This window comes from Diplotaxodon limnothrissa, linkage group LG12 (assembly GCF_057381915.1).
Source record: "Diplotaxodon limnothrissa isolate DT_005_m linkage group LG12, D_limnothrissa_male_GT1.1, whole genome shotgun sequence".
Taxonomy (NCBI): domain Eukaryota; kingdom Metazoa; phylum Chordata; class Actinopteri; order Cichliformes; family Cichlidae; genus Diplotaxodon; species Diplotaxodon limnothrissa.
In genome coordinates, this window is record NC_140607.1 from 9,231,647 (window position 1) to 9,253,098 (window position 21,452).

The 21,452-nt window shown below is 39.5% G+C and overlaps 1 protein-coding gene across 1 annotated transcript in view; it reads right to left on the reverse strand.

Moving 5' to 3' along the window:
* Positions 1-21,452, reverse strand: part of LOC146620850 (netrin receptor UNC5D-like) — a 283,997-nt gene that overhangs the window by 181,207 nt on the left and 81,338 nt on the right. The gene's annotated exons all lie outside the window — the stretch shown is intronic.

Genomic DNA, 21,452 nt, shown 5'->3' on the forward strand with positions numbered 1-21,452 from the left:
TTTATTTTACAAACAAGATGATAACAGCAACTACTTTCAGATTTAAAACGATTGCTCAGTGGACAGTGTTTTGACATCGGCATTCATCAGAAGCTAACATATTGTAGAAAAGCAGAGTACACTCAGAGCACAATTCATCCCCCATCCGAGCAAAACTCTTCTTCTCAGAGCAATTTGCAGATGAATGAAATCAGAGCGGAACAAGTGGAGAGGAATTAGGAGGAGACTGATTACCCAAATTGTGGCTGTGGAGTCTGAATACATCTTATCTCAGCCACAAGGCCTGGATTTTAGTCGACACAAAAACAGCCTTTGTGCTGGCGCCAGCATGCCCCTTTGTTTAACGACAATTCACAGCAGGTTACTCTGTTTTTTTCGTTTTGATGGTTGACAGTTCATTGATCTAAGCGCACTATTAGAATCGTGGACTCTTACACTTCATATGTATTTTTTTTTTCCTTCAAAGAAAGGTTCTAGACTCACATTTTGTCATTTGGCCATCTCTTCTGGGTAAAGCACAGTGAGTTCTGTGGGCTGGGACAATGGGGAACAGGATGTTTGTGCTCCTGCCATCCCCGGGATCCTTCTCAGAATTACACCTCAGTCGAATCAAGACAGCTCCAGCTAAGCTATTCAGTGCCATAAAAGCCAATGAGAGCTATTATGCCCCCGCTATCAAATCCAATCCTGTCCCTTGAAATCGAATCTGCACTCTCACCACTTCTCTCAATCAATGTTGTCCTTGTTAAATGGGTAAATGAATGGATGCGGGTGTATAGAAGAGCCACACATAAAACAAACAGACAGGGAGGTGAATGACTGGAAATTATACAGTTTGCTGACATTTCTCAGTATAGTATGTCTCTATCACAATGCTACGACATGTACTTCCTGTAAGTAATCATATCACCGTTATATCCTCAACACACCTTAAAATAATTACAGAAACAAGGGACATGATGATTTCAGATCCAATCACTGATCAGCTGGCACATTTATGTGATGTGTTAATCCATATTCATTCATGGCCCTCAGATGTATTTAGCGCTGTAAAAGCTGGGAAATAATACAGAACTATGGGCATAACATTTACACATACATCTTTTCTGATTTGTTTAACTGTAACATTCACTTTTAGAGTGTTTTCAATAACTTCTTAATTTGCCTTTTTTTTAATTTTCATGTAAAGTTTTAATTCTGTATAAAGCTAGCTTTAAACATTTTCATAACTACGTAGGATCATTTTTAGCATGGTTAAGGTGGAGGGTGGTTTTTGAAAAAATAGTTGTTTTCAGGTCCATCTAAAAAATTAGAAAAATTTAATTAGAAAAATCTGAAAAAAAAAATCAAATTTTGCCCTTTAATGGAACTCACAAACTCAATATCTCAAATTACTGTAATATTGAATTATTGCTATTCAAACAGTATAAATACCATGTATATTTCAGTCTAGTTCAGTACACACAGCCATGGGAAAGACTGCTGACTTTACAGTTGTTCAGATGATGATCACTGACACCTTCCACAATGAGGGTGAGACAGAGAAGGCCTTTACTAAAAAGGCTGGCTGTTTGCAAAGTGCCACAGTATACTAACGTAAACCTGACTTGAAGAGAAAATGAAAAGAACCAGAAAAGAAATGGACTGTGGCTCAGTATTCCAAAGTCCTCTTTATTTGGAAATTAGTGACTACAAGTCTGGAGAATGAATGGAGAAGCACATAATCCAAGGTGTTTGAAGTCCAGTGTGCAGTCTGTAATGATTCCCATGCCATCTGCTGGTGTTGGCTGATCCAATGTATGTTATCAGGCCAAAAGTCAATGCAGCCATCTACCAGGAGCATTTCATGTTTCCATCTGTTGACATGCTTTATGGAGATGCGACTTTGCTTTTCCAACAGGATTTTGCAAAAACTGAACCAAATGCTTTTCTGACCATGATATTATTGTGCTTAATCAGCCAGCCAATATGCCTGACATGAACCTCATACATACTCTATCAGGCATTCTCAAAAGGAAGATGAGAAACACCTGACCCAAATATACAGACAAGCTCAATCTTACACAGGTGTTCAACTAATAGTAAACTACAAAGAATGACATCAAAAAAGAAAGTGAAAAAATGAAATAGTAAAAATAACTCATAAGAAAACTTACATAAAAAATATCCCATCATGGTCAAATACTTCCATTTTGTCACAATACAGTTACAAAAAAACCACGATGCCACAGGGTCCTGCACGAGCACTGATTTGAGAAGAGTTAAGAGTGTGGCCTGTCTCTCACTGCTAGACCCAGTGCATCATTGCACTAAAGCCAGAGGGTATCACAAGCAGCTTTGACAGAACACAAGTATTTAATGTCCTGGGACAGAGAACAGACTATAATGCCAGTATATTAATATATTGTAATGGAGTATCGCTGTGTTTTGCAGTGTTAAAGTGAGATGCCACAGGAATATTCAGGATCTTTTTTTTGTATTTTGCTTCTGAGCTCATTTTTGCAGTGTAAATCAAACCGTATGTCATGGTCCTGGGTCGTGCGACCCAGTGTTTTGTGTTTTAGCCTATTTTGATGTTTATTCTTTGTTTAGGGTCACTAAGGCAGTCCAGCCATTTGTACATACTACCCGTGTATTAAGTCTCCCTTGCCCTTCGTGTGGTTATGTCATCCCCCCTGTACTACGTCTCCCCGGTTCATGTGTCTTGTCTAATCTCCATGTTTCCTGTTTTACTTTGAAAGTCTGTATTCACGGTCAGTGTATTCAGTTTCACTCCTTCTGTCCTGTCGTTAAGTTCATGTGTGTCAGCTGTGTTCCCATGTGTGGCCACTTCCCCTGATCATCCCTCATGTGTATTTAGTCTCTGTGTTTCATACAGTCTGTCTCGCGTCGTCTGTGTTATCTCCCCTACCCCTTGTCATAGTATCCCAGCCATAGTTTGTATTTTGCAGTCTAAATCTCATTAGAGTCATAGTTTCCCAGTCTATGTTCAGGTTTTCCCTCAGTTACTTTGTTGTTCTTTTCCATGAGTTTTTCAGCCATAATAAAAGGCTCGTTTTGGTTGGAATCCACTCCTGCATCCTCGTTTGTGTTCGCACCTGGGTCCACCACACACCTTTCCGCACGGTCTCAGACCTTGACACCGTACTGACATTTTATTACGTGAATCCCCAGTGTGATAACAGTCCTTAAAATAGGTCATGCTTAAATTCAAAAGAGTACATGACTGAAAAGAAATAACTGTGAACAAGTTTTATATTTTTGAATTAATTGTAATATTTTCCTACAGTTTAGCCAAACGCAATTACTAATGAAAATCGATAGAAAAGACTTATTTAATCATATGATGTCTTGATATATAACTCAATGTGTAACATTTAACCCTGTGATATTTCATCTTAGGCTACGTCTACACGTACATGGGTATTTTTGAAAACTGAGATTTTCCTCTTTTTTTTTTTTTTTTTTTTTTTTTTAAAATCCTGTCCACACGTCAACGCAAAAACGAAGGAAATTGCTGCTAGGAACATGCCAAAGAAACAGGTGGCGATATATTCCTAACCGTGTAGGAATGTTGGCCAATCAGAAGTCTAGAAGCATAGGTGGGAAAGAGTAAACAAAGATGGCGCATAGAAGCAGAAAGGAGTCTTGTGTGAAGGGACAATAACTGTGTGCGTGTATATGTAAGCATTTAAAAACTACAGAGAGTGAAACTAACAGTAACAGTATTTTGTCTAAGTTAGGGTGACCAACTGGACATGTCCACTTTTCACGTTCTGTCCGCGGTGTCCAAGATTGATGAAAATGTCTGGGTTTTTCTATAGGCCTACAGAGGAACCATAGTTTTAAGTTTTATTTGTCATATGCAAGTTAGCACAGAGTCAACATTGCAATGAAATGTGTTTGACGAGCAGCAGTCACTCAGCAGCATGGTACAGTAGAAGAAAATATAATAAAATAATAAAAAAAATAGTAAAGAGCAAAATATTAGAGAGACGTGGTAAAAAGAGAAAAGATGACTAAATATATATGTATCTATAAATATAAATATATGTACACTAGTGATTAAATAAGAAAATCTTGAAAAGAAATATGACGGGAGGGCAGATGGGATATTGCACAAGAATGAGCAGCAGAAAATTACAGTATTGCACTTTTTAAATATAAATATCAATGACAATAAAGTGGAGTGACCAGTGCAGTGCATATGTGTAGGGATGGGTACCGGTTTGACATAAACGGTAGTAACCAGACCGAAAAGCAGCGCACATTTCGGTGCTTTATTTCGGTGCTTCCCCCGCCCCCTGAGATGGCATACACTTTACAGGGAGTGCAGAATTATTAGGCAAATGAGTATTTTGTCCACATCATCCTCTTCATGCATGTTGTCTTACTCCAAGCTGTATAGGCTCGAAAGCCTACTACCAATTAAGCATATTAGGTGATGTGCATCTCTGTAATGAGAAGGGGTGTGGTCTAATGACATCAACAACCTATATCAGGTGTGCATAATTATTAGGCAACTTCCTTTCCTTTGGCAAAATGGGTCAAAAGAAGGACTTGACAGGCTCAGAAAAGTCAAAAATAGTGAGATATCTTGCAGAGGGATGCAGCAGTCTCAAAATTGCAAAGCTTCTGAAGCGTGATCATCGAACAATCAAGCGTTTCATTCAAAATAGTCAACAGGGTCGCAAGAAGCGTGTGGAAAAACCAAGGCGCAAAATAACTGCCCATGAACTGAGAAAAGTCAAGCGTGCAGCTGCCAAGATGCCACTTGCCACCAGTTTGGCCATATTTCAGAGCTGCAACATCACTGGAGTGCCCAAAAGCACAAGGTGTGCAATACTCAGAGACATGGCCAAGGTAAGAAAGGCTGAAAGACGACCACCACTGAACAAGACACACAAGCTGAAACGTCAAGACTGGGCCAAGAAATATCTCAAGACTGATTCTTCTAAGGTTTTATGGACTGATGAAATGAGAGTGAGTCTTGATGGGCCAGATGGATGGGCCCGTGGCTGGATTGGTAAAGGGCAGAGAGCTCCAGTCCGACTCAGACGCCAGCAAGGTGGAGGTGGAGTACTGGTTTGGGCTGGTATCATCAAAGATGAGCTTGTGGGGCCTTTTCGGGTTGAGGATGGAGTCAAGCTCAACTCCCAGTCCTACTGCCAGTTTCTGGAAGACACCTTCTTCAAGCAGTGGTACAGGAAGAAGTCTGCATCCTTCAAGAAAAACATGATTTTCATGCAGGACAATGCTCCATCACATGCGTCCAAGTACTCCACAGCGTGGCTGGCAAGAAAGGGTATAAAAGAAGAAAAACTAATGACATGGCCTCCTTGTTCACCTGATCTGAACCCCATTGAGAACCTGTGCTCCATCATCAAATGTGAGATTTACAAGGAGGGAAAACAGTACACCTCTCTGAACAGTGTCTGGGAGGCTGTGGTTGCTGCTGCACGCAATGTTGATGGTGAACAGATCAAAACACTGACAGAATCCATGGATGGCAGGCTTTTGAGTGTCCTTGCAAGGAAAGGTGGGTATATTGGTCACTGATTTGTTTTTGTTTTGTTTTTGAATGTCAGAAATGTATATTTGTGAATGTGGAGATGTTATATTGGTTTCACTGGTAAAAATAAATGATTGAAATGGGTATATATTTGTTTTTTGTTAAGTTGCCTAATAATTATGCACAGTAATAGTCACCTGCACACACAGATATCCCCCTAAAATAGCTAAAACTAAAAGCAAACTAAAAACTACTTCCAAAAACATTCAGCTTTGATATTAATGAGTTTTTTGGGTTCATTGAGAACATGGTTGTTGTTCAATAATAAAATTATTCCTCAAAAATACAACTTGCCTTATAATTCTGCACTCCCTGTAGATTCTAGCCAATCATTTTACATTTCCGAGGATAGTAGGCGGGTCCAGGTACGTACGTTCTTTTAGAGCAGAGCTACAGATTAAAAATGCCCAAGGTGAAGCGGTCAAAAGTCTGGCTGTACTTCACAGCAAAAGATGCAAACTCAGCAGCCTGCAACAAGTGCTTTAAGGTGATACTGTGATACTGTGCAAAGGAGGTAACTCCTCGAATCTGATGAAACACCTGGTGACACATAGCGTTTTTTTGAAAGCTGAGAAATGCGCCGTATTTGATAGCTTGCTGCGAGACCTCACAACGTGCACATCTACTGCGGGTGGGTTGCCTGTTATCGGACCTGGAGTTAGCAACATCTCCCAAAAACCCAAAGAGGAGAGTTCTGGCCCCTAGCTCTGCCAGTGTAGCAGAAATGATGACGGACGATGATGGCAGCAGCAGCCGTTCTTCTCTGCGTGAGTAGCTTAATGTTGTTCGTGTGTAATTTACGTTGAGTAGGTTAACCACGTTATTAAATTAATGCAGGTAAGGTGAACTAGAAAACACCGTCGTAGTTACATGCGGCTGTCTTCTTGTTTGATGGCAGATACTTCCTTCACCCTGGCCAAAAAGGCTAAAATGACCAAAGAAAAATTGGAAAACAGCTAAACATGAGAGGTTTTTAGACAAAGTTTGTGTTTTTTCCATTGATTAAGCACTGCTTCCAGCCAAGAGTGATACCATATATGCCCTATAGCTGCAGAAAAGGCTAACATTGTTATCTTTTTACAAAAAAACAGCTGAACATGAGAGGTTTTTGGACCAATTTTGTGCCCTCCATTCTTTAAGCACCGGCACTGTTTCAAATGTACCGGTTTGTCATCCCCGAGCTGATGCTTTGTGAGCGCTTCTTCTGCGCTCACAGATCGGACAGACAGCGCGCAGCAGTGTGCCTGATGACTTTTAAAAGACGTCAAAGTGCAAGTGGAGCTTTTCAGATAAACTGCAAAATAAATTTCCCTTGTACGGTCCTAGTAATTTTTTGCCCTTGTTGACTTGTAAAAGCTTATATGACATTTTTGTTTCACCATTCATTAACCGCACAGAGAAGGCATTGTTTAAATGTGTTAAACATTTCTTTAAGCAAACAGTATTATTCTTCATGTTCTTCATGAATGGGCCAAGTGTCCTCTTTTTTGGAAATCAAAATATGGTCACCCTAGTCTAAGTCGACCATTGTAGAAATCCATTTCACTGAAACAAGTGCACAGTGTGACGTCAAAAAAGGCGCACACCTTTGACGCTGCGTTTTCTCCGTTTTCCTCGTCCACACGTAAATGCAAAAATTGAGTTTTCGAAAATCAACACCCTGGCAGGAGTTTTAAAAAATCTCAGTTTTCAGTGACCGAAAACGCCGCAAATGTGCAAACGCATAGAAAAATCTGCGTTTTCAAAAATACCCGGATATGCGTGGACGTAGCCTTAGTCATCTTTGGTGATAGCCCATGGAGCTAACAAATATATGTTATGGGAATATAAAAGTCATTTCTTAAAAACAGGAGACAAAGACAGTGTTTATTCTAACAGACATACATCAAAAACTACATTCCCCCCCCCCCCCCCCGAATGTTTCTTTGCTTATCTTCAGAACATAGTTAGGACCTAAGGCTGGGGTTTGCAATAGTGATAACCTAGACCTCACGGGGTTAAAGCATCCAATTCAAGTCAAACCACTTTCCTTTCCTAAACCTACCCAAGAAAATATTAATAACCTTGTAACTGGAAATATACTTTTGTCATGTCCAGTTTAAAATAAATACATAAGTAATTAATAGTGATGGCCAAAGATGCCAAACCTAAAGCATCAAGGGGTGATGCTTTCATAGCATATTTTTCTTTATAGTCATGCAAATAGACTTAAAATGACTTGGAAGTGTATGGCCAGGTCTGACTTTCTAATGAAAAACATGAAAGAATCAACACAAGCAATTTTCCCCATAATCACTGACTGACAGGATGAAAATATTCATGCAGGACTACTTTCAGATGGAGATTAGATTATTTCTTGTGGCTATGTACTGGTGGAACGACAAAGAAAAAACTGTATGATGCATCTGTAGGAAATCAATTTAGCATAATTGTGCAGTGAAACTCAACCCAGTGCACATTTCATAGAAAATGGAAACTTCTTTATGTTTAATTCTCTTCCAAACTGCTTTTATATACATTGACTTTAAAACATTATATGCATATCCCTGTCATACATGAATTTATAGACCAAACAACAAAGAAAAAACACTATACCAGAACAAAGCCATACTGCAACGAACCCCTGATGTTTGAAAAGCTCAGTCAGAGCACCAATTTGAGATTAAGTTTTTCTCTCAGAGGGATATCAGTCATCCACAGACATCATCTTTTTCTATCATGGAGCAAGTTATTATAACACTTTGGTGGTAATTATCCTTTTCATTTTTAGGTAAACTGTTAGATTTTAAAAGACAAAATAAATAAATCCCAAAGTCCAAACTTTTGTCAGACCCTATATTCATCCCAAGCTCCCCCCTACGTGGATGTAGTGGCTCCATAATTGGATTGACTCAAAATTGTATCAAAAGCTTCTTAAATACTCACAAAAAAAAAAAGAGAAATCTATGACTAGTTGTACAAGTCCGATTTCAGCTGACTTATAAAGCCAACAATAATTTGTCCACATGAGAGAGAACTCATTTTAGGGGTTACAAGCCAAAAATGCTGAGAACCACACTGCCATGGCCTTCACATTCATTGAATCTGACGCAAGTTGGACACATGCAACACATTTTTGTATGATGTGTTGCACAGCAAGTCATACATCAAAAGACAGAATGGGGAAATTATCTTAGGAGAGTGCTGATCATTCCTTCAGTAGAGTAGTTAGACAGAGAATCACTGATTTTGTTTTTCTGTAAATGGCGTCTACATGGGTTACAAGCTAACCACATCTATTTTTAATGAGTCTTGAAAGAATTCCAGATTTTGTCAATGTATTTCTCATTTTAAGATTTCAAAAAGGTTTGATTTTTTTTGTTAGTCTGTACAATTACTAATATGATTTCTAAATCTTGCATTCATTAGACAGGCATCATCAGTAACCACTGTTATGGAAAGTTATTTTTATTACAAATCTCTTCTTTGACTGTTAATTATTGATGATGAATGTAGAAAAATGCTGCCCAGAAATAAAGAAACAAGCTTTTATTAATTTTACACATTTATATGGACACACAATAAAACTGAAACTGATTGAGAAACAGTGGCCCGGCATCATTTAAGTACTGTGATAACACATGTAATGGTTAAGTCATGTAACCCTCCTCCACCACCTCCCTTGCCACTGAGCAGCCGTGCTCTAATCAGCTAATTGCTGCTATGATGAATAAAAATAGTACGACACTGGAGAGCCCAGCCATGCTTCTTCTTTGATTTTTTTCTTTCTTTTCTTCCTTTTTTTTCCACACTGCACAGCGGCTAATGATGTGCCGTGTCCTTTTCTCTTAATGTTTAAACATTAACACATTCAAAGGTAGCAGATAATTGGAACAAGGTGACAATCCACGCTCCATAAACCTGGAGCCGCAGTGTTGGCCGCTCCACCCATGATGGATGCTCATAAATATCAACCTTAATGAAGGAAATGACTGCGACGCCAATAAGTCACTTATTTCCTCATTATGCTGGTTAATTTTAACACTGCCTCTAAAACGCTCCCTCACCCTGCTTGTTGCCAGTCACAGGTTTCCACCTGACTTGGCATGGGACTCAGTGCAGTGGACCTGCAGCTGATAAATGCCCCGGGTATCAATCTGCATACAGAGATGCAGACAAAATGGCACCAGGACTGCTGGCACACACTGCCTGACAATGCTTCAGAGCCAGGGGACCGTGTTCAACAAAAACAGATTCAAATCACCAATCTCTCAGAAACATGCAATCAGTGGTACATGCTGGGAAGGCCTGAGACAGGACAGAATGTAATGGTGTAGTGAACAGACATGGAGCAAAAGAGGAGCAGTTTTGGATTTGTACGACAATGACTACTAAACTTTTTTTTTTAATGGAAACAATGCTATGATCATCACATTCCAAATCACAAACAACATTAGCTGTTTTAAAACTACAACTTCGAGAGAATCATGCTGGGGTGACTTCCACAGTTGTCTGTTCTTACTTGTGGCACACAGCAGTTGTGTTCGCAGTAGTAGAAATACCCCCGTTCTCACAGGACGATGACAAAACATCACACAACTCCAGCTTGCTGGCACTGGATATAACAGAAAATTTGAGCCATTCATACATCAGCATAGTCCAAAATCATATGGTCTTTCTACTAGACAGGTTAAAGACTGGCTTACGTCCCATCCAACTGCTTCAGACATCTGTGTTCCTACATGAGCCTCTGTCGGGCAAGTTCTTGAACAGTTCATGTTATGCCTATATTATAGTTCCTTCACTGGGCCAGCCCAGTGAAGGAACAATGGGCTGACCCAGTGAAGGAAGCCCATTGTGGACACTCTTTCAATGATGAGGATGTACACATCCTGCACAGGGAGGAACGCTGGTTTGAGCGCGGAGTCAAGGAGGCCATTTACGTGAAAAGGGAAAGACCATCTCTGAATCGAGGAGGGGGCCTAAGAGTACATCTTTCGCCATCTTACAATGCTGTGATTGCAGCCATTCCCCAACACTCTGTGAATGGTACTCATGGCCATTGATCAGTGGGTTTTGGTCAGTGGTTGTTGATCAATGGTCATGAGAATTTGCATAATTCCGATTAAGGAACTGACCTCCCAGCCCATTGTTCCTTCAGTGCGCTGGTTTCAGTCATTATGCAAATGTACTGTTTATAAGGTTGGGGAAACCTGCAGTCAGCTGAGACTGAAGAAGTCACTTGGATGAGTGACGAAACGTTTCTCCCACAAAACGCTACGTCCAGATGAACAGAATCAACTTTTAGAGAATTATGATATAGATTTTTATTTTTTTTCCCTCTCTACACAACATAGGAACTTAGCTATGGCTAAGGTTGATGTCATCACCAATGATGACAGAATGTGGAGGTGAAAGTCTTTGCAATTTTTCACAATGTGATTAATTTAACTTGTTGTTGCAATATGATTCATAATTAATCAGAATAAACACTAAGGGGCCAGTTTAAGGCTTTGCATTCAGTTCACTGCGTGCCATACATGTACAATACACTGAACAAGGCTGCTGACAAAACTGACAAACAGAAACTTTGTTGAACTTTGTTGCAATGTCCTAGTGTTACACACATCATCTGAAAGAAACTTTACAATGTGATGGAGTTGGTTGGCTTGTTTGTTTTTGTGCAGTTTGCTGCTTCACTCCACTGCACTCCATCACACCATGTGTGTATGAAGTTTTAACTCTCTACTTTACCTTGGTCTTGCCACTGGATTGACAGCCACCTTTAGTATCAGTTGGAAACTGTACTAAAACAGACCTAGAAAGAGAAGAATTCCTGAAAAATCAAGCTGACAGCACTTATGCTTTTCCTTCTTGGGCCTCCTGCCTGTGTTGGACATCACTATCTCACGCAGCGGCTCCACAGCCCTAGTCCTTTGAAATCACACATTCTTCCATGCACATCCATGAGATCACCAGGGACTTCTCATTCTTTTTTTTTCTGTTTTTTGCAAGAAAAAAAGTAGGAGGGCAAGCATGAGGAGTGTCAGCAGTGTGGGTATCAGGCTTTACATGGTGAGCACCCTCTCAGCCTTTCAGCAGGAGTCCAACTCATTTGAAAGGCAGGGAGTCAGGAGATGTCAGACTAATCCTTGACACTAAAGGAGAAAGAGGGGCTGAACAAAAAAATGCGGGAAAAGGCTTAGCACACGGCAGGACTGAGAGACCGCTGAGTGAACTCCAGAACATAGGCGCCTAAGACACTGAAAGGACAGCGGCCCGGTCGAAAAACGATCCAAAACTCACATACACCCATTTATAATACTTTGGGACAAATTCACTTTCACTCTAACCTCAACATGAGCCCTAAGACGAATCTACTGTCTGCCTTTTCCTAAAACATTTTGAGGATAAATATGTGGTTTTGATTTATTCCAGCACAATATGAAAGTCAACAGAAATGCATTGATAAAAGCATAATCTATCAAAGCACATTCACATTTTTCATCAAAGCGAGTACATGTATGATTCCATAATAATGTGGTTGTGAGCAGCCATACTCCCATACTTATGCATTCAAGTAACTGTATGAAGCTATATTTTTTAGAAAGGAGTTGAGTGAAAACAGCAAACCTTGCAAGAGAATCATCCTATTTATTTTTAATTATTGCTTGGTTTTCTAGCTTTATTCTTTGATGTATAACATTGTTCATTAGCGATCTCTCATGGCTCCTTCATTCAACTGACTAATCATTGTTATGTCTAAATTCACTGCTATAACACAATGCGGAAAACTGGTAAAACAAATCTCTCCCAAATTCTAAAACAAATCTAAATATGATACAATAAGGAGATTAAATGTAAACTGACTGCATGTATTGTGGTATGGGCTTGGTGGTAAAGATTATCTCTATTTGTCCTTGTGGCACTAAGGCTGAAACAGATGTTAGAGACAATGTTACGCTCCCATAAGTGGTGCAGAGGGCGGTCAGGATCCATTAATTATCCACCACCATTCACCACAGCCACAGCCCTTTGGATGACCTGTGTGTCTGGAAGACCACGGAAGACAACTAAAGTAGATGATTGCAAAATTCTTCCTTAGATTAAAGAAGAAAAAAACAAGCCTTGACAACATCTATCCAAGTCGAGAACAGTGTGCAGGGTGTATTTGTCATCGATCAAACATGCTGAGACCAATGTTGTGGCATTGGCATATTTGGCTGCCAATGGAACTACGTTATTAGGGCTTTATTAATAAGGTGACTTCTGAAAGAAGCAGCAGGATGAACTCTGAAGCGTACAGAGCTATACTCTCTGCTTAGATTCAGCCAAATGCTGCAAAACTTATTGGAAACTGCCTCACAATGCAAATGAAGAATGAGCGAGTGTGTACTTTAAAAGCAACCCAGGAAAGAGGGGAACATGGCATCTTTTGCTGCCCATGGGTTCCAGACTTCAGGCAGTCATTCACTGTTACTTAGATACAATGATGTACAAAAGCCACCCCTCATTTCTTATATTTTGCTTTTGATTCAGTTCAGCTAAATACTTTGTCCCACAAGGAGAAATTAGTTTAACGACAGGGACAACAAGGGCAACTTACATGGGCACACATACCCAATGAGATAAGGATTTCATAAGAAAAAAAATTGTCCGAATAAATATAAATAAAAACAATAAAATGGCAATAAAAATAACAACAACAGCGGCTATTTGCTGTTAAGGAGCAGGGTTGCAAGGAGAAAGAATTTCTTGAAATTTTTAAAAGTGGTCCTAAGCAAAAGTTCTCCAGGCTTTCTGAAGGCCTTTCAAAGCTCTGTCAGGGCGGTTTTAAAAACACTTCTCATATGTATAATTAAAGTTGTCCGTCCAATAACCTTGCTGGGTTTGAATTCAAGCTGAAAGTCACATCTTGATTGTTTGAGGTAAAATCCACTATGGTGGTTTTCAGAGGCTAAAATAAAAAAAAAAAATGTTGTTGAGCATTGAGTTGTCAGTAACATTTGGGATCACTTCTGCCCCATCATCAGTGTCAAACAAATCAAAATGACTGGCAAAAACAGATTTTTGTGATGCAAATCACCAGCAACTATACCCTAAAACATGATGAATAATTACACTTCATGAGAGTTGCCAAAAAATCCAAAGTTTTACAGTATGTCACTCAATAACACCAGTTGACACAACAGCAAGCAACTGAGCAGCGAGCTGTGCACTGGTAATTAACACTAAAAGAGGTGTTGGTGTTAGAATCTTCAGCCTGAGTTTGATCAAGAGTTGTAAAAGCATCAAGAATGATCATGAAGTTGATCTAGCAGCAAGTATCGAGCACAAAAGTGTGAGTAAGTTGTGCTGACAGAAACAATGATGAAAGTACCATTGTGGGTGAAAGCACAGAAATGATGCTCTGTGAATTTATTTACCTTGAGTGGATCAAGTAAATCTTCATTATTACAATTCCAATAATGCTTATTGTAATAAATGTAGAGTGGGCCAATGTTATAACAACTACAACATTAGTCTCTTTAACGGACTCTGACATCATTGTTTTCAGGCCCAATCATCTTCATGTTGCTTCAGTCTTCAAACTTTCCTTTTTGCTAAAGCATATAGTTAGGGCTGGATCAGGTGACCCTGAATCCTCCCTTAGTTATGCTGCAACAGCTGTAGGCTGCTGAGTATTTCTTCTTCAGTCACCTTTCTCATTCACCATGTGTTAACAGACCTCTCTGCATTGAATTATACCTGTTATTAATCTCTGGCTCTCTTCCACAGCATGTCTTTATCCTGTATTCCTTCTCTCTCCCCAACCGGTCGCAGCAGATGAGCCTCCCTGAGCCTGGTTCTGCTGGAGGTTTCTTCCTGTTAAAAGGGAGTTTTTCCTTCCCACTGTCGCCAAAGTGCTTGCTCATAGGGGGTCATTTGATTGTTTGGTTTTTCTCTGTATGTATTATTGTAGAGTCTACCTTATAATAAAAAGCACTTTAAGGTAACTGGTGTGTTGATTTGGCCCTGTATAAATAAAATTGAATTGAATTGAGCTGAACTGAGTTCAGGCTTGTGGGCATTTTTTTTTTTTTTTTTTTTTTTTTTACACACAGCTCATTTAAGGTCCTACCACAGCACTGCAATCAGGTCAAATTCTGAACCATACCAACACCTTGCCTCTTTTCTCCTTCAGCCTTTGTTGTAGATTTGCTGCTGTGGTTGGTATCACTCACTGTGTACTAACTGTATATGGTTGAAGTGACAATAAAGCCGACTTGACTTGACTTGATTGTGATCCTGTATCTCCCAATTTCAATCAAGGTTTAGCTTCACATTTGAGTCTAGAAAATTTTGGTATATAGAGGAGCTCATGGTAAACCCAGTAACTTCAAGATACTTAGGCCCCAGTAGCTGACAAACAAGCCCAATTCATCACCCTTGGCAGTTGGTATGGGTGTTTGTTTTTTGTCAAATATGGCACTGTCCACTGTGGGCCACACTTCTCAACTTTGCTCTCTCTCTGCTCTCTCTTCAAGAACATTGTTCCAGAAATCTCATGGTTTGTTCAGCTGCAACTTTGCAAAATTAAGCCATACTGCCATCTTCTTTTTAGATGGGAGATGATTTCATCTAGAAGTCTTTGCAATAAAGTCATACTTGTTCAGACTTTTCCTAATTATACTTGATGGAAATTTAATATTTAACATGCTAAAGGAGGCCTATAGCGTCTGAAATGTAGCTCTAGAGTGTTTTGCAGTTTAAGCAAATTGTCAAAACTGCTTCTCAGTTTAAGATGCTAACACTCGCTGATGATCAAGCACATTTAATTAGCCGCTCCAGGCTGCTACTTACCTTCTCAGTTCCTGTGGAAGCAGCAATCATGCACTTAGTTGTAAACTTTTTATTTCACACGACTGCAGTGACACAGCACTGAATGCAGCTAAAACACCTATTAAACCACTTTACTATCTTTACAATGTATACTTCTGTATACCTATGCACACTGCACAGAGTATTTAAGAGGAGTCATCTAATCACAAATATCATGACACATAACAGGTTTGGGAAAAAGTGTCATAACAACTAATCTAAACCTGTAACAAGCAGCCTTAGACTCTTTTTCATAAAACTGACTCTTGGGCTCAGTTATTGATTTCTGTGGTTTCTTTTATTTATGTTTTCTTTATTTTATGATGAAATCGGATTTGTTTGAATCCTTTGGCCTCCTGACAGTGAAATGAGCCAGTTAAAATTTTACTTTTTGGTTCAGTGCCATAAAACTTTAAGCCCTTTAGGAGACTTTTTCAGGAAAATGACACTATAAAATGGACACAGTCATCAGTTTACAAACAAAATGGGAAGTTAATGACCTTAATTAATCTTAGCTATAAAAACAAGCCCCAGTCCTAATAATGTTCCTTAAGAATTGTTGGTTGTTTGTCTACCTATCTATTATTAAAAATCCAAAATATCATTATCTAAGTACAACAAGCCAATAAACCGTCAATAAACAGGATGTACAAGGTCTTTTTTTTATGCACACAAGAAAGCAGATTTGAAAAAAAAAAAAACTTAAAGCAGCAAACATTTGAGTTTTCTTCTTCTTTCATGTGTAAGGTGGTCTATCAAAGCTAAGGGGGATGAGTCTCTTTGTGGGTGAAGACACTATAGCATGACACTGTCAAACAATATCTGCATTCAACCATCCCCCACCCCACCAGTACACTTCACAGTAAAGTGGTATATATTGCATGTAATCAATTTCAAAAGGTTCAGTGGTATAAAAAATAATTACACAGCACGCGTGTCCACTGTCGTGCAACAAGTGAGGCAACAGTTTGAGAGGTGGGCTCCCCAGTGATTACAGTGCATAGATCTGGAGCTGTGTCAGTTATAGGTTGTATCTGTTATATCCTTCAGTTACACCAGGGGCCCAAGCAGCCTTACAGGCCTGATTGACTGAGACAGTTATTGACAGGCTGCTGAACTTCCCGGAAAGGGCAACAGAGAGAGAGAAAGAAAGTGGAAAGCAAATCCCCACGTTGGGTCTCTTCACTGATCCTGTTTCTGCTCTCCCTCCAAGTGGGATGTTTTCTTTTATATTACCTGAAGATGTTTTTGTGGACTGATAGCTAGATATCGTCTGTTTATTAAATATCTAATATCTGCCACTCATAACATCCTCCAGTGTGTTAGGATGTCTGGGTTGTAGACCCAGGGTTTTGAGTTTATTATATTATTTATCATTTCTAATCTTTGGTTTCTTTGTTAGAGTTCTGTCTTATGGTTTATGTCTCTGTGTTCTCTAGTTGCTCTGTCTCACCTGTCAGCTGTATCCCCTTGTCAAGTTCGTGTCTCTGTGTTATGTTTCCTGTTTTACTTTGAAAGTCCGTGTCTCATGTAAATGCGTCTGGTTTGGCTTCCTTTGTCTCATTAGGCCTGGTTTGTCCCAGCTGTGTTTCCCTCCTGTTGTCCATTCCTTGATTGCTCCCTCTGTGTATTTAAGCCCTGTGTTTCTCTGTGTCCGTGTCACAATCTACTCTTATCTACTCTTACCCATGCTGTGTGTTTTGGTTTTTCCTGCCTGCGTTAATGTTTGTATTTTGGAAGTTTGTTACTTTGAGTTCAGCAGCTGTATTTAAGTTCATCTTTTGTTTCCGTAAGTCTGCATTTTGGGTCCTTTTCCTGCCTGCACACAGCCCTCACATAACAGAAGATCGCAACCAGAACATGGACCCAGCAGACTCCGTGTGGTATCGGCGACCCGCAGTTTCTGCCTTCCTCAACGAGAGGGTGAGGCAGGAGGCTAAGCATGCCCGGGAGCTTGAGTCACTTTTCTATGGGTCTCGTTTGGCTTGGGGAGGGCCCCGCAGCTTCCAAACTGCCATGGCTACGGCTGTGTTTTGGGATTTTTTGGGGTTTTTTGTAACAATGCTTGTTTTGGTGCGTTGTGCTGCTACCACATGGTGGATACCATTCATTGACTTCAGAACATTAAGAAAAAGGCTTCACAAACTCGTTGTCTCGGTTAAAATAGTTGCAATAAGACAGTTGTAACATCTTCCATTATTACGAGCTTAAACCCACCTGTTTAAGCTAGCATTCCAAACAAATTAGATCTTAACTTTTCCCCGGTTCGTGCTTGTGCCACACCACCATCTGTAATGATAACTGTATTTTCTTTGCTCCTTTATTGTTATAACCCTGCAAAGGCGGCTCATCTGTGAAGCACTTTGATGTACCTGGGTCTTTTAAATGTGCTATAGAAATAAAATTGGAACTGCCTGGTTTGGAAATGTTGTGAAGGTAGTTAGCAAAATGATAGGTCTCCCACAGACCTGACTTCCTATTGTATATGCAGGTAGTACGCAAGGCTTAAAGACCCAAAGTTATTATAGAGAACCAGACTCACCTTCGGGCTGCAGATATAGAACACCATGAGTAAGGTGTAATATGACTAAAAGCGATTTTGTTACCTGTGCAATAGCATTCTTAAATCAGTATATGTGATATCTGTAGCTTATCTTACCATTTTAGTGGTTTTACAAAATTTTGTGGTTTTTACTGAAGCCTTATTTTTTTATGATTGTGCATTGTTTTTATTGCTGTTTATATGGTTTATGTCAGTGATTTCTTGAGAGCCCATTTAGAAAATGTTTCTTTTACAAATTGATACCTTTTTCCACACAACTTATAACCAAGGTATGCAGAACCACATCTCTGAATGCACAACATGTTGAACCTTGAGGCAGATTGGCAGTAAACACTAAACTGAGGCAACAACTCATATGGGCTCACCTGAAATTGGACAACATAAGATTGGAAAAACATTGCTCAGTCTCTATTTTTGATGGTAGGGTCAGAAACCAAAAAAACAACAACATGAAAGAATGCTTCCATCCTGCCTTAAATGATTCAAAATACTGAGGAATGTTCCCAGCATCTTGTTGAAACCATACTACAAAGCACTACAACAATCCTGTAGACAAAGGGTACTAACAAGGTGTAACTAATAAGTAACTAATAACTAACTAATAATGTAGCCAGAGAAATTACTTTCAAAATACACATTTATGGATGGGAGAAGGAGGGTGGCGGTGGAGCACAAGATTTATGCTCAATTTCTAGCAATGTTATTTTTTTTCTTTATTAACAACTGTCATTATTCTAAATCCGATTCTGATCTTGAAAAGCTTTAAACTTTCTATTTCAACAGATGGTTTTAACTCTCATGACCTTTTCAGGGTGTGACAGCTGGGACATGTTCTAGCTGCCCTCCGTGACCCTCAACTGTGTAAACAGTTAAGAAAATGAATGGATGTGTAAAGTAAGAAGACGCATTAAGGATTTTACCAGAGTAACAAAGTACTCTGAAGAAAGTGCTGGGTGTTTGCAGTCTGATCCAGCTTGAATGTCCATGCTTAAGAGAGAGGATGGTAGGAATTCAACCAGCACAAAGGCTATGGAGACACATCTCAAAAATGCAACAGTACATGCATTTCTACAACAGTTAATGTATAAATTCTGGTTGTGCTTACTGACCTCGAACCGATTTTATGTGGTACATGGCGCTCAAAAATCTGTCAAAAAATGTTTTAGTACAACTTTGGTAAGCTACGAAGCTGCACCGCTTGATGGATTGTCGAAGCATTACAGCTACCATAGTCAGGAGCCTTGTGGAGTAATCTGGGTCCAAAACTGTGTCCACTTCAGGTCCCAAATTCAAATGAACACTGCAGCATCACTGAGAGTAAAAAACTGTCTAAATTCTTTCATCTCTAATAAAATGATCAGCGTTGCTGCTTTACCTCGTGTAACAATTAAGTTTAACATCCAGGCATCCATGAAAACAGAATTTATTAAATTTAACCGAGTTAGAAGTTAGCAGGAAGTTAGCTCGCTAGTTTCCACCTAAACATGATATACCATGTTCTGACAGAGATTTCTGAAAAAATTAAAACGTACAGCTCTGCTATCACTTCCAACATAAGTGAAGACAGAAAACTAAACGGCAGTGACTTTTGTAGGGTTGCTGAAGTTGGGCTAGCTGGAATATAATGATATGCTATGTTATCGCTAGCAGCACAGCTATGTTAGCATAACATAAACACAGTGAAGCTTGAGGATGAACGCTAACACTTTTCCACTTGATAAAAGTTAACGTGCGGGTTCCCGATGGTTAGGGACAAATGCAATCGCATGGCAGGATGCTGTAAACGGACCAAACTTCAGTCAGGAGAACAACTTAGATAATCCATCCACAATACGAGGTTAGTCATTAATATACTGCAGCAACATGGGAATAGAGCAGCTGCCAGAGAATTCAGCATTAATGAATCAATGGTACAGAAGTGGAGGAAGCAAGAAGAATGAGTTCAGTAACGTTTGACTTATCTCACTGTTTTGTTTCACTTAATGCGCCTTAATCGGGTGCGCCTTACGTATGAACACAGATCCATTCATCGACAGTGCACCTTAAAATGCGGTGCGCCTTATAGTCCGAAAAATACGGCATTTTGTCTTCTATGTCAGACAAAAATAATCTCCTGCAGGAAAAGTATGGGAGGATCAGCTGTCAAAAGATGTTATCTGAGAACATATTTACTCATGATGACTTTGCGACATTTGTAAAGTGCAAGTAAGTCAATATTTACAAATTCCCTATACACACAGCACACACCTAAAAAGACCAATAGGAATTAATACACAAAATAGCACATCACACACCATACAACGGGTTTAAAAAGGCAGCCAGAAATGCACTGCTCAAGCATATGCCTATTACATAATCTCCATTATTCTGGTTCAACATTTTTTCTGCATCAACAAGTTGATAGATGAAAAACTTTTAAATCCTAGATGATCACCACTAGACATGGAGCGAAATTCCCCCATTAAGGTGCATTCAGGTGTTGTTTTCAGTCTATGAGCCTTTTCAATCATCCTTCTTACTCAGGCTTTATAGCTCTGTGTAGCTAGTGGAAATTTAGCTGCCATCAGCAGCACAGTTAGGTGTTGATTAACACATCACATGAATAAGGAAAAAGAAAAGGTGCAGAGCTCATACGAACTCACTGCAGGTATAAAATCCTGAACTGCACCAAGCGCTCTACACTGAATAAATCTAAATTGATGTTTTTCAAAATTGACCTTTAACATTTGGAATATTATGTTATATAATATAATAATAAATGTTGTCACTTTATTCCTATACACATCGGTGTGAAATCTGGAGTTATGGCCAAAAATGTATTTCGCAAGTTCAATATGACTAGTCAATTCAAATCAGTTCATTCTTGAGTCCAACTGAGTTTTTGTACCAAATCTGAACAAATTCTCTCAAGGCATTCCTGCAAAATCCCACTCACAAGAATGAGACAGATGGTGTCATTGTGAAATAGAAAGAAACAACAGCAACACAAAAGTAACAAAATAAAAAGTGACATGATGAAAAAGGTAAGAATGAAAAAAGTACATAAGGACATGGTGTTATCATGGAATAAATTATTACTGATGAAAAATGTCACAAAATAACAGTGCATTATGAAATAAAACATCTCATTAGAAATGATAAAGGGCCACTATAAATGAACTAAAAGATGATATTAAGTAAAAGATATCGCTATGAAATACAAAAATAGGAGGTGTATTAATAATCGTGGCTCAAGAGTTGGGAGTTCGCCTTGTAATCGGAAGATTACCGGTTCGAGCCCCAGCTTGGACAGTCTTGGTCGTTGTGTCCTTGGGCAAGACACTTCACCCATTGCCTACTGGTGGTGGTCAGAGGGCCTGGTGGCGCCAGTGTCCGGCAGCCTCGCCTCTGTCAGTGCGCCCCAGGGTGGCTGTGGCTACAATGTAGCTTGCCATCACCAGTGTGTGAATGTGTGTGTGAATGGGTGGATGACTGGAT